At 43.1% G+C, this 12,217-nt stretch overlaps 1 protein-coding gene across 2 annotated transcripts in view; it reads left to right on the forward strand.

Moving 5' to 3' along the window:
• Positions 1 to 1,174: 1,174 nt before the first annotated feature.
• slc1a2b (solute carrier family 1 member 2b) overlaps positions 1,175 to 12,217 on the forward strand; it is a 35,508-nt gene continuing 24,465 nt past the window's right edge. Inside the window, exon 1 of one of the 2 annotated variants that reach the window (XM_050073745.1) lies at positions 1,175 to 1,468. The gene's annotated coding sequence lies outside the window, so the exon portion shown is untranslated. Of the gene's footprint in view, positions 1,469 to 3,109; positions 3,190 to 12,217 lie in introns of those variants that run through there. The other variant, XM_050073746.1, reaches the window with a different exon arrangement.

Raw genomic sequence — 12,217 nt, forward strand, 5'->3', positions numbered from 1 at the left:
AAATGCCGAAACATGTCCAGGTATGTAACATCCTAACATGTATGACATAAAACAACAACTGAAGTCATTATCAGAAACTAAAGACATAATGAACACCATTGAACTATAAATGTACTTTTATAATATTTTTCTTCTACACTTTGTCTTGCTGCTGAAATGTGCCTTGCTTTATGTCTCTGTTGCTTCAAACAAGGGTCTTCCACCATCTTATAAATGTCAAACAGGTTACATCAGCCGCTATTTTGATCATCAGTTCATCATTTCAGTCATTTATCAAGCTAAAATTATACATTTAGTGGGCAAAACAATAAATTGATAAAGTGGGCAAATAATCAGCATCAAGTAAAGCAATATTAACCTAATACGATTCATTTTCACGATACATGAATCACAGACACATTGCAGTAATGTTTCCAAAGTTTTATTCCTATTTCATTCCTTTCATTGTTCCCTGCTGCCCTCTTGTTTGTGCTCAACCTCACCACTGACTCCACACAGGCAGGCCACAAAAGACGTGCCACATCTTGTACCATCAGTGAAGCATAAAAGGAGTATTACCAAACGAGTATGGGCTACATACTAACCAAACATGACTCAAAAATGTCCCCAAGATTTACATTGGAGGCTAGAATATATCAATTATTGTCAAAGAAATGTGCGCTTCAGTTTAAGTTGTGCAACTTGGAGGATTTTCAGTTGAATGGCATAAAAGGTATGACCTGCTGTGCATAATATACAGTAGCAAATTGGACAGACACAACAGGATGCAATCAATCAGGCACTGGCTTTAATGAGTTTTAGCCCACAGTCTCTGGTCAGTGCAACAAAATAAAGGTCATAAAAACATCAAAGTCAATAAGGGCAACGGGGCAGTTAGGCTCTGAGAACCAACGGTGCACCCTCTGCATGTTAATGCATGATTTTATTAGGACGCTTTCTGTGGTGGACATCCAGCTATTTTCATTACACCTCCTCATGAGCAGGTTTCACATCAACTTAGACTGTGTTTGCAAAACAGGGTGCGTGTGTGTGTGTGTGTGTGTGTGTGTGTGTGTGTGTGTGTGTGTGTGTGTGAGAGAGAGAGTGTGTGAGAGAGTGGCCGAGGGAGAGAGGCAGAGAGAGAAAAAGAGCGAGATGGGTACGTTATAGGCTACATCTTCAACCAACGGGAGTTGGCATTCCCATGCTGAAGAGACAAAGAGGGGGGACACGGGCGGAGGTGGGTGGGGAAGTAAAGCGCCGAAGAGTGAGGTGAGGCAGAGCTCATTCAGTGGGAACGTTGAGCGGCGCAGCTCCTCGGATTGTACTCACAGAAAATCCCTCCGTTTGGTCTGAGAAGAAGCGCCTCCTGTCCTGGACCGCTGTGCGCTCTGCGGCTCGCTGTGGCTCACCACCTCTGACGCGGATACGAAAAGACCCTGCGAGGGGACAAGACCAAAAACTTCTTTCATCGTGGTTTTCAACAAAGGTAAGATGCTGCTTTTGTTTTTTTTTTATTTCAGCTTGCAAACAGGGTCCATAAACGCGCAGTGGTGTGAGTGATGAGGAGATGCACGGCTTGTCTTGGTTGTCTTGCAGCTTAATTTGTTTTTTATCATCACAGGCAAATTAAAATTATTGCCTTAATCGATAAATCACTGCAGGTGCATTGGGGGTGCATGTTTGTAAGTAAACCATTAAAGAATACATAAAACAGCAGTTTGCAAATCTCCCTTAAATAACAAGTGACTTTATTGCTTTGTGAAACATTCATATTCTCATGGATTAATCCAAACTGCAGCGAATAGTCCCGGAGCGCAGCAGACCTCCAACAGTAATCATCACAGTGCAGAGCTGCATTTACTCACACCTCTCTTACTACCTCAGACGTGCATGCATCAAATAAAAGTGGAATTGATTTTGTCATATCCACGTTACACAAGTTAACCTTTATTCCCTGACAGTTACAGTTGCATCGCAGGGAACAATCAAAACGCAAACGAGCTGCGCGCTTGACATCAGCCGCAGGCAACACTTTGGTGTCACAGCTGTAGATATAAACTCTGTGACAAACATTTTTTTCTCACCTCAAATCTCTGGGTGTCGCGTGTTTACTCGTGCCAAAAAGCAGCCTTGTACTAACTGAACCAAAGGGGCTCCCCTCGCCTTCCTCCAGCCAAACGCGCAACGTTTTCCTGTTGGATGTTTCCAAAGAAAAGGAAGTTGCTTTGAATGGAATTCAAACAAGTTATTCTACTTCATATATAGTTATATCCTTTTATAATGACCTTGTGGCAACTTTCTAAGTACAATAAATCTTGGATGGACACCAGGTGCGACTGTATATAAGATTTTTGCGCTTCTGCGTTATGTAATTTGATAATCAGTCAACAAGTTAAAGGCTGAGTTCACAACCTATCTCTGGTGTCACCTATATGTTTAGCCCTGCTCTTACAAACTCACTAATACATACACAATTTGTGAACCTGCTTTATCTGATATAGGAAAGCGCACACATTGTGATTTGCAGTGTTTTCTATAGTGCATCTCTCCTTGAAAATGCTTGCAGCATATTGCAGTTGCACAGTGCTCGCTGTGGTTTTGCTTTATTATTATTTTTTCCACGGTGAAAGCACTAAACATCAGTGGTTTTATTTTTTGCACACACCGAGGGAGAAACGCTCCTGGAAGGAAACAAAACGGAATGCCTATTACCTTACTATCGCCACCCACCTCCTGAGCCAATCGCTGCAGCCCTTTCCCCATTTCATATTAAAACGCGATCACACACACACAAACACACACACAACCTACAGACACACAATTTTCCAATAGCGCCATTAATGTCACCATGGAAACCAACTCCCTTGGCACCCTCAGTTGATCGCCTTTAGCATTACTCTTGGCCTGTCACTTAAAAACGTGTACAGGTTGTGTTTGTGGATGAGTCTGTCAGCTGCATGTTGATGCATGAGACCTGGAGAGGAGGTGGTCCCTCCCTTCCTCCCTCCCACCCTCCCTCTTTCTCCCTCCCTCTCAGTTGCACCTATGCTGGGTGTAGGCCTATTGAATGTGCTCTGTGGGAAGTTGGGGGTAGGTCTGTGCCTTCTGGAGCCTATGTGCTCATTCAGAAAGAGGGTATTATGTGTGCTGCAAAATTTCCTGTTTGGTCAGGCCCAACTGGTCACGTGGCTTACTAGGAATAACCAGGTGAGAGGCAGCGGGCCTGTTGAGCCGGTTATGATGCTCAGGAGGCTGGTTTCTGAATGCAACAGGGCAGAACATGCATATTATATGCTAAACTTAAAGGGTTTGCATTGTGTGATACTGGTGCGTGTTATGTTTTTTGTATTGCTAATTGCACATGGTCAGAGTGCTGGCATGGATTGGTTTGGTGTGTATGTACGTATATAGTAAACAGTGTTTTGTTGGGAACCTGGAGGGTTGGTTTCAGTGGGTGGTTGTGGGTTTGTGCATGTGTAAATATGTGAGCGAAGGCGTCTGAGGCAGGTTGATTTATAGGTTTACTTTTTCCCACTTTGTTTGTACTGGTGGTTTTTAAGTGAGATGTTCAAAGTCTAAGTCTCTCCCTCTCCCTCTCCTTTCTCTTCTTGGGCCTTGAGATAATTGTATCTATTGGATGCTAACTGTAATGGACACGTTATCTTCCACTGGTGGTCGTGCTGAGAGGAACTGTCTGTACCATGTGCACTGTGTGGCAGGGCCGGGATCTGAAGAAGCCTCGGCCTTCAGTGTAATTGCCGGGAGAATCTGTAAAGGAAAGTGTCCATGCAGCTAATGCGTTTTGTCCTTTTCCCGGAGGACGCTCTCTAAACTACTGTACTGTGGCATTTGCTGCCTTACATGAATGAGCACAACAGACATTCAAGGCGAGCTCACACATGCTGAAAGGCAGGATGAGTCATGTCCTGAATCTGTGGGGGGTGGATTTTCTTTTTATTTAATAAGTGAAGGTATGTGTTTACCATGTGCGAGTGTGTTGCGTTCTGCAGCCATAACAACCAGTTCACATAAGTGAGAATTCACATCCATGGAAGTCTGTTTGGGCACATTATGCACATATTTAGCATTTGTTTACAGAGGAGATCATTAGTGTAAGTGAATTTATGCAGAGACTTTTATCTTGGAGTGCTCCATTAATCCTTTTTACCTGTGTCTGCCGGAAAATAATAGAAAACAAATGATTTCCTGGGTGTTAATGGTTTCCATATGCTGCTCTAGGAAACATATTCTGTTTATTATTCCTTTTATTTTATGCAATTATTGTTGTTTGGAAAGGCTGCAGGAATCAAAATAAAGGCTGCATCATATGGAATTCTGCCTCATTAAGGAAACACCTCTTGGATATGGCCACTGGTGGACAAAAATTTACATTCATTGTGTGATATTCATATTAAGCTGTGTTTCTCAGCAGTTTTTTCTTTGACAGTTAATGATTGTAAGTCCAACATGGAGTCACAAGGGTGTCAAAATCCTCTGAGCATGAATTCATCCAAGTAATCATGCATACAGACACGCACAAGACAACACACCGAGGCACTCACTCATTCACTCATTCACTCCCCCACGTCCAGACAAATCCTGCGGCATCGCTGATCTGTCCCCGGGAGAGATCCAGTCAAAATCATATTTCTTGGAATCTGTTATGTTTGCCATCTGTGAGGACGTTACTTTAATTAGGGTAGACGTTGCTTGGGGTGCACAGGGCAGAGTGGGTGTTTGTGTGAACATGTGGGTTTGTTAGTTGTGTTTAATATGGGCTACTCTACTATGAGGCACACACACACACACAGGTTGGGGGAGGGGGTTGTGGAGATATGAGAGGCTTGGTTAGATAATACAGAAAGGAAAAGGAAGTTACAGCACACCGGTAAAAAAAAAAAAATCAATATGCTAACTGATAGCTTCTTCATTGACTCTGCTTTAACTGTGGGAATTAAATTTTTACTAATCAATCTGAACTGTTTTATGGATTGATTTAAGTAGCCGGCTGTGCTTGAGGATTAATAAGAGGAGAATCTACTGGGTGGATTTGTCTGTAGACTGGGAATGGTTTGACCAGATGGCAAATGAGCCATCACCAGTAAGCAGGCATGAACTGAGGACAAGAAAACTGCACTGACACCGCAGAGTAAGCTGAAAGATTAATTGAATCCTATAGGATGTTCACATGCAGTGGGTAGAATGGGATGCTATGGTCTTGTTCTCACAGCCAGAATTAGTTATATTTTTATGTAACGCCTGACAACACAGAAAACAAGCAGGCAGCAGGCAGTGCTGGCCTATTTTCCTTTTGCTGCCTTCGTATTTTGTGCAGTGCTCCACCATAATGTCCTTCAGTGCAGTTTAGCGCCTGAGAAAAACAATAAAACCCAAGAACAATGTGGAAACGCTTCAGTTTCTGCCAGACAAACTGAGATTTTACACTGCCAGAAGTGTGAGATAGAGTGGGAGAGTGGCTTTAATATGTGGGAGTGACAGAAAGAGAAAAAAGGGGAGGACAGACAGTAAAATATAGAACTCTTTCTTTGGTGGAGAGGAGATAAATGGCCAAATGATGGAGTGACTAAGCAGTGTGGAAGGTGGGGTTGTCCCCCTCCCGAAAACATTTCCTCAGCGCTGCCCATGCACGAGGACATAAAAAGGGCTGCACACGCAGTCTGAAGATGGAGCATATGTTACCTGTCTGTGGCTAGCCAAGTCAAACCTCTCTCTCTCTCTCGCTGCTGCTGCTGCTTGGAAAAGCTGCGGAGAGAGTGAGAAAAAGTGATAAAGATAGAGAGTGAGAAAACGGAGGAGGGGGAACAAGCTGGGAAAATTAAAGGAATGAAAGAAAGAGGAAGAGAAAAGGACAGTAGAGCTGGAAATAAAAAAAGAGAGAGGAGAGGAAACAGGTGAAATAGACACCGGGATTCAGACATCCCCAGAGATGTGTGTGTGGCTGTGGGTCTCCATTCATGGAGCTCCTCTGTGGTCTTGCTGGCAGTCTGTGGCATCTAGTGCTTGAGTAATCCTCCTGGGAACACGCTGAAGCTGCCAAAGTACCATCCAGCTCCTCTTTTCACTCTTTACCACCCTCATGCTCGTCTATCTCTGTCTCTCTTTTTCTCGCTTTCTCAATACTCCTCTTTCTCTCTCCTTAGCTGTTTCTTTCATTTCAGCCCTTCCTAATTGCCCAAATATCATCCAGTTTCATTTGTCTCTGCACTTGATTTTCCCTGTTTGCCCGCTCTCTTGCTTTTCAGGGCCTTGAATTGCGATTCATCTCCTCCTCGTCACTTTATTCCTGATGTGAATCTTCCTGATATGTGGGATTCATGCTCTTTTTTTTTTCGTTCCTTTTTTAGTCTTGCCTATAGAATCAGTGTTTCGGTTCTCAGAGAGCAGAACAGAGCGAGGCCTTTCCCATGGGTTGACAAAACAAAGAGCCTGGCTCCCTTCACTTCTGTATGACTGCACAGGAACAGAAACAGAGGCATTCACCAGCGAGTCTGCTGCTGGGCGGCTAAACGATAGATCTCCACTAGCTATGGTCGAGGCATTTCTTCGGTTTCGCTATGAGAGGGCAGCAATCATTAAACTGCCCATATAGTCTGTTTAAGAGACAGAATGTATCCTCCAAAAGTGGAAACGTGTGTTGGGCATGTGGGAAAAAATATGTTGAATACAGATGAAGATTTAGTCAAGTTTAGTTTACTTTATTAGTGCTGTCAGGAACTTGCTTTGTTGAGCTCATAGTGAGGGACAGACATGACAACACACAACACAGCATTTTATTTTAACAATCATAAAATAAAACAAGAAAGAAAGCTAAGAAAATAAGCCAAAACCGAAATCTACATAAAGTTTTCTATTGTTTGAGCTTCGCAATCACTTTGCTTTATATTGGTTGTTTTATTAAAATATCTGATTCTGAAATTAATTTAATTTTAACTAAATATTGTTTCAACTTTCTAGTACTTTATAGCATTCTGTGTAAAAGTGAATTTGAGATATAAGAGGCTCTGCAGCCAGTTCAAAGACTGTGTGGGAATTTTTCGTTTGGTCTCATCTGGTGGACACAGGTCAAAAGTCATGGTCCAAGTGTCCCACATGTGTATTAATATTCTACCAAGTTCACAGGTTGAACAAATACCATACCTGCCACGCGTAAGATAAGAGAGTTTGGCAAACATCCTTTAACACACAAATAACTTCCTCTCACACGTGGACCCACTTGATCTGGTTAATCGCGGTCTGTTCCTGCTCCAATTTAAATGATTCAATCAGTGGTTTTCATTTCTTCCTCTCAAAAGGACTCGACACAATTAATATCACATTAGCACATTAGCATTTACATACTGGGCGTGGGGCCCCGGAGGGGATTGAGTCAGTGTTTACTGTGGTACAGTGAAGGCCTCATCTCACCCACCCCATCGCCACGGCCACTGTCCTCCTCCTTCCTGTAAAACTGCCCTCCAACCACCCACATCCCATTGGCACCTGCTACATTGGAATTCAGGTCAGCAGGGGGAGTCACGAAATTGCTCTGGGAGTGATTGGAAAAGGGACGAGGGGCTGAACAGGGAGCAGGGGGAGGTGGGGGTCTTGTTTTTTTTTTTGTTTTTTTTTTCGACTTGGCACCAGCGACCATGCCGTTGAGAACAATCGGCCCATTGTGCTGCAACAAAAGAATCATAATTAAAGCGCATTAAGAGATTCGTTCAAAACAAATAAGACTTCATCTGACTGTCACAAGATGCAGTCTGACAGATTCACATTGGTCATCACGTGGAGCTACTTTTGGTTTTTGCCATTGCTCCCTCAACCTTAATATCTTAATATAAGTCAATAAATCAGAAAGCTAGTTCACTTTTCCTTAAAATTTAAGGGATATTTAATATTTTATAAATGTTTCTTTTTAACTTGTTTTGAGTTATTTGAAAAAAATAATTGTCTCCTGTAGGAGTTAGCTGCCTCACCCTTCATATAGCCTTCCTTTCTAGAGTAAAGCTTTCATGACAGTTTCATAATGAGGATAATGGGAGGATCAGCGAATGGGGAATAAAGAGGAAGAGGATTTGATGATGCTTAGAGTTTCCATATGGTGACAAAGATGTTGCGAGATATCATTTTCACATTTGATCCCCCTTCCATTAGCTGAAGTCGGACAGAAAAAAAACAATGTAAAAAAAAGTTAATCTGAGTAAAAACTGGTGTCATTGCCCACTTCACCCACTACCCCTCCCCACCTCACCCACCTTCCTCTTCCTTTGCCCCTTTTTACTATTCCACAAATCCTCAATTAAGTTCGTAATGGGCCTCTGAGGCAGGTTTGTGTGCCTCTTTGTTCAACTCTGGGGGATCGGCCGGCATTAATGTTCCTCTTGAGTATGTAAATAGCCCGAGCTGTGGGAGCGCAGACCAGAGCTGCCACTTGTCCGTTTAATCGCGGAGAGCTCCATCACTTTCCGACATTTTGGGGAGCCAAAGCGGGACATGCATGAGAACTCCAGCACCAAATACAATGCCCACACTCTGAGGAGTAACCTCAGCACCCATGTCCGCCTCCCACTTCTTCCGGAATAAACCCCCTTTTGCTCTCTCTCCCTCGGGACCCTTTACCCCTCACCCCCCTCTACCCCCAAAAACGTCCCCTCACCCCTCCTACTCTGCGGATCCCTGACCAATCCCTCCCTCTGCATGGGTGCTGCTCCCCCACCGCTCAGCCTATCCCATCCCGACGAGCCCAACTGATAGACCCGACAGTCTAGTTTTGTTTACCTCACCCACTTGTCCAGCGGAACACACAACAATCCCCTTCATTGCATGTTTGTCAGCCCCCTTTTCAGAACTAAAAGAGGAGAGAGAGAGGAGGGGGGGTTACAAAAACAAAAACGAAGGAAACAATTAAGTTGCCCCTCCTCCCCATGAACCCTGTGCTAGCGGTTTCCCAGCTCTAGATTCTGTGAACTAACTTTGAGGCCTGTAAAGTGGCCCATTATTCTAGTAGGGGTGGCGTGTTCCAAGAGCGGCTTGCCTCAATGGCTGATGAACACAGTGAGGGTTTTGTTTGAAGGTTTTGGCTCACCACATTATGCACTGGTTAATTAGGAGCTGCATCTATCTATCTATCTATCTATCTATCTATCTATCTATCTATCTATCTATCTATCTATCTATCTATCTATCTATCTATCTGTCTATCTGTCTATCTGTCTATCCATCCATCCATCCATCCATCTGTATGTACAACCTTGTGAGGCAGCTGGATTCGTGATTTGCTATATAGCCCTCCCCGAATAGCTCCCATGGTGGAAACGTTATTGCCAGATCTCTATCGGTGGACACATTTATAACATAGCATGGTATATACCATCATATTGCCCAACCCTACCTACCTACCTAAATCTGAAAAAGAGATAAGATCATAAATATTGTCCAAGTCTAATGTCAGGTTGAATTATTTCTGATCTATACTGTCTCTATACACACTGTGCAGAATCCCTTTTGTATCCAGATGGATCCTGACATCACTGGGAATCCTGGCTCCTCTTATAATAGTAGAGGATTACAGCGAACCAGGATTTCGGGGAATTTGTGTTGTATGCCTTAAATCTCGACTGAAGTGGGGGTTTACCATCCTCTGAGCGTGCTAAGATGAGTGTGCGCTGGGGGATTTGGCTGCGACTGGGATCAAACAGTGGAAATGTGTTGAAAATGCTTTCGCCCAGAGGTTCTGATCATGATTGACTGTGACTATAGGCGGGCTGTCATAATTAGGCAGTGGAAAAAGCCTAAGCGGGTGCGTTCGCTCTCAATGGCATTCCAGTGCTGCGTGTGACTGAAGAAATGTTTACATAGTTTGACAAAGTATGCAGCGAATAGTGACGTGGAAAGAAAAACAATGAGCTGAGGAGCAGCAGGAGTCCCTCTGGGGCTTTTCACGTGTAACAGCAGTCGGTAATAGGCAACGGTTAGCTCTTTATTTTCACAGCATTTGAAGGATATGAGAAAAAGAGCTCCTGGCTCATGTGTGTACATGATGTGGTCCTGAAAGAACAGTGTCAGGGAGGTGGTACTGAAAGGAAAGCAGGCTTGCAGTGTGTAGCTTACAGCACAAGCTCAAGTTTTGCTTTTCTAAAAGGGTAAAAAAAAGTGACTGATCACAAACCAAACACATATTTTAATCTCTCTTTGTAGATTCATTGTATAATATCTGTATAAATCCTGTTTGCTGCACTAAAACAGATAAGCTCACACCTGGTTTTTGCCTTGGAAAAAAGGACCCTGGTTCCAGATATGGGCCTCTGCTGAAAATGTGTTGTCTGTCAGACATGCATATCACATGAGGGCACTCTTTTACTTCCTGCAGTATGTTGTGACAGCATTGATATGTCACATATATGCACACGTGAAAGAGAAGGACGAGGGAAAACCGAGAGGAAAGGAAGACGGTGACAGACAGAGTGTGATGAGAAAGAGAAATGCATACTGTAGAATGAGAGAGTAAGAGACTGTCAGCTCTGTCACACTTCCCCGCTTTCCTGATATGTTTCCCCATTGTATTCTGGTCATCCTTGATGTGATGTGTTTTTCTTCAGTGCAGATACACGTACAAGGAGTGTGTTACAATCAGAAAAAACACAACACATACAGGGACCCTATAGAAATGTGTGTACGATAGCATCACCGTATAGACCATGTCTACATATGTTTCAGGATAATTGCATGCCATCCAGCCAGCAGATACCATATGGTACATTTCCTAAAAGCACAAGAATAATTCACACCAAGAGATACAGTATGAAATAAGTTGTCATGTATGTCTAGGAATTTATGTTGCTTGAATAAAGAGCAGCTGGTGCAATATATGGCTGCAAGAGCTACAGTATGCAGTTACTACTGTATATATTTTGTCTATAATTAACTGCACTGGGTACAGAACATTTTTAGCAAGACATCTAAGAAGGAAGTATGAGCCTGAAAACTTAAAAAGTGACTTTCCTTATTGACTAGCATTTTTAGTAATCCTACAGAGCCTCCACTTTGTCTTGTTTTAGACATGAACTAACCACATTTATATAATATGACTACTTTGAAGCAGCAAATGCATTTTGAGGGAAACATAATGCTGAGGAAATTACGTTTTTTTTATCAACATAATGAGGAAATGTTGCTAATTAACGTCTCTGCCAGCTCTCAAAAATGTTATGTATCAGTAAAATCTTCACTGACAACCTACTTCAGTTGTTCTCTGCCAAAATAGGTAATCTGCAATACACTATCCACTCAAAATCACGATCTTTCCCCAACCTTAACCAAAGTGTATTTGTTGCCTACACCTAACAGGAGTCTGGACAAGAACCTGAAGTTCTGGTTTCAAGGTTCTGCGCACTTTATATGTCCGCCACCCACCCTAACCACCTCTTTCAGAATCCTATGCAGTACATGACGTAGTGTTTCATTATCTGAAATGAAAATTTTCTCTGAACAAAATCCAGGCAGCTGCAACACCATAATTAAGACAGCAGTTAAAGTCGTAATTTCTAGGAGATAGGTACCTGAATAGCAGCCTTTATGACTTGGTGAGTCATGTGCGAGAAATGTATATGTATGAGTGTGTTTGTGTGGTCATTTGGCTTAGCTGGCTGATGTAATGAGCTATGTGTGTGTGCAGGAATGCCCTTTCTGTCATCACTGCGGGGTGGTGTGAGGAGAGCGGGGCATGGCCGCTGCTGCAGGCTGTGCTCAGTCCCTACAGACTCCAGTGTTTAATTAGTGAGAGAACATCCATCCTCCTTAGCTCTCTTATTGGCAAATCCTGAGTGAGACTGTAACCCTCTCACCCCGCCTCGAAAACCACGGGACTGGACCAGCTAAGATTTATGACCACAGACAACAGTGTGTACGTGTGCATGTGTGTGTGTGTGTGTCTTGCATTTTGTACTCACACAAATGTGAGCGAGAAGAGGGTATCATCTACGTACATTTAAATTTGAGAGTGTGGCAGGTGAGCTTAGTGATGTATGAAACGTGGTTTGTGCACTAATCCCATTTCACAGGGCCAGCTGCCCAACACAGATGTCAGCTCTTCACGTATCCACAGATAACCTGATAACACAGACGCCCTTAATATACTGTATTTGTAGCGACATGCTCCATCTCACCTCTCCGCTTCACAATTAATTGCTTTAATCTGGCCTTTTTCTAACCCTTTCTCTCCACCGTCTCTTAT

The sequence above is a fragment of the Epinephelus moara genome, chromosome 20, assembly GCF_006386435.1.
Source record: "Epinephelus moara isolate mb chromosome 20, YSFRI_EMoa_1.0, whole genome shotgun sequence".
Lineage (NCBI taxonomy): Eukaryota > Metazoa > Chordata > Actinopteri > Perciformes > Serranidae > Epinephelus > Epinephelus moara.